Below are 2500 nucleotides of genomic sequence, written 5' to 3' on the forward strand. Positions count from 1 at the left end.
GGACATAACAATGCCGTTTAAATCATGTTTCTTGTGTGTGTTTTTTATAATATCTCGATTATTCTATTATTTGGGTGGTAAGGGAGACGTTGCTATCGCTTCAAGCAGATCGCAACACGTGGTAGATCTGTAGATCACAAACCAGTCTACAACGGGCTGAAAGAAACGATCGATTCATTTTTTCTTTCATATTCATTCGAGTTAATTTAGTATCCACATTAGAATATTCATTTGCAGTACACGTCGATGGTGTAGTTGGCATCACTGTGTGTGTTCTGTCCAGAATTTGTATTTCTTCCCTTTTAATTGTAAACAAGAAAAACGAGGTTATGTCGTTTTCAAACACACCCTACCTCCTGGTAACTCAGTGGAAAGTGGTTTTTAGAACTTTCCGATTTCGGAAAGAACCTCAAAGAAATAAACCGTTAATGATTTGGAAAATACGACTTAATTCGGAAGACTTACAACCTGCTATTAGTATGACTGTGAGGATTTTTTTTTCATACCAAGTTTAAGCTGAAGTTGGTACTGGCGGGCAACGTTTTTCCAGAGTAAATTGCAATGTTAAAGTTTACCACGGACACACACACACACACACACACACACACACACACACACACACACACACACACACACACACACACACACAGACACACACACACCGCCAGCATCAGCACAACATAACGTCTCTCTCACTCTCAGTGAACAACAGACAATGTGTGAGGCTGATTTAGGTCTCCCTTGGTGGCTTGCTGTGACCGCCCCCTCTTTCCCTGACCCCACCCCCTCTGTCTCTCTCCGTCTATCTGTCTGTCTCTGTCTGTCTGTCTCTCTCTCTTTCGCCCCCTACTCCCCCACCCCAGTGACAATGCCCACATTGTTTTTTTCCCCTCCAGGAGGAAATCTCTCCTAGCAGTTAACCCGTTTTACACTACCCCGCAATAAGACAAACCGTAACCTACTTAACTAACAGCCTCAATCTCAAAGTCATGCTAAAACAAAGCAGACACTGCAGGGTGACAGTTTGATAGTCTCCTGTAATGTGAAGTCTGACACTATCCCACCTGTCTTGCTCCCCACTCAAACTCTCGCCCAGGAAGGAACGGGTCATACTTAGGAGTATTAATTTCCAGGATAATCATCTTGACGAAAAGCGTGCACAGTGTGCTAGACGAGAATGCTAGAAGACAACTTAAATAATCTCCTGTCATTCTGACGCAACCTATCCTCATGCCGAGGAGGAGGAGTAGCCTGGTGGTAATGCGCGCGTCCGTTAGGAAGCGTGTGTCCGCCGGTTCGAGTCCCCTTACGGACCCTTTTTTATTTTATTTAAACTATGCCCACCACAAGAGCTTGAGTGGTGGTCATGATACTAGTCTTTCGATGGAGTTTATTAGAAATATGGGCCCTCTCAGTTAAAAGAAACTCAGAAGCAACAAACGGGTTGTTCCAGGCTGTTTAAAGGTGGAGCGTGGACGGAGGAAGGTGGCAGAATGGTTAAGACGCTCAGCTGCAGATACAAAGAGTCCGTGAGGGTGTGGGTTCGGGTTCGGATCCCGCTCTCGCCCTTTCTCTCACGGCAGCACGCACTTGGCGCACTGAGAAAGAACCCATGACAACGAGAGTGTTGTCCTCTGGCAAAATTATGTAAAACGAAATCCACTCTGATAAGTACACAAATACATAAGCATGCACTCCAGGCCTCACAAGCGCATTGGGTTATGCTGCTGTCAGGTATCTGCCTAGCAGATGTACTGTAGCGTATATGGATCTGTCCGAACGCAATGACGCCTCCTTGAAAAACTGAAACTGAAACTGTTCCAGGCAAAAGTGTAGGGAAATGCGATCCCATTACAAAACATACACTTGCAGACAAGATTTCGTCGCCACGCCCTCTACCATTGGAAAGCAGCCCGAATTTCACGGGGAGAAACCAAAAAAGTAAATACAATACAATACAAGGCTACCAATCGCTCAAATCATGCCTATATAAAGGTTCGTACGTCTATGCATGAAACACTAGAATATTCATTTGAACGAAAAAGCTTGTACACACACACACACACACACACACACACACACACACACACACACACACACACACACACACACACACACACACACACACACACACACACACACACACACACACACCTAGGTATGCGCACAATACTGTACACAATAATACAGTCCTAACAATGTACTACCCCACACACCATTACGCATAATTTGTCACAGATAATATATCATTTGTGACAAAAGTGATACAATACAATACAACACAATACAAAACAACGCAATACAACTCAAAAGGTGACTTTTTTTTCCAAAGTGAAGCCAAGCACACAAAACCTATGACTCATCACAGAAATATGACATCATCTGACCCGTCAGGAACACAACCTACTTAGTGGCGATACATCATACAAAGCTTAGCAGGCTAAACTGCCCATGTCTTAACAAAAAGATATTAGACATATTTCTTTGTCAACCTAACCCT

The 2500-nt window shown here is 43.8% G+C and overlaps 1 protein-coding gene across 1 annotated transcript in view; it reads right to left on the reverse strand.

The window, feature by feature from the left end:
* The window catches only part of LOC143278182 (tyrosine-protein kinase receptor torso-like), a 223841-nt gene that overhangs the window by 64749 nt on the left and 156592 nt on the right, over window positions 1–2500 (reverse strand). The window lies entirely within an intron of this gene.

Source organism: Babylonia areolata, chromosome 2, assembly GCF_041734735.1.
Source record: "Babylonia areolata isolate BAREFJ2019XMU chromosome 2, ASM4173473v1, whole genome shotgun sequence".
In the NCBI taxonomy this organism is placed as follows: domain Eukaryota; kingdom Metazoa; phylum Mollusca; class Gastropoda; order Neogastropoda; family Buccinidae; genus Babylonia; species Babylonia areolata.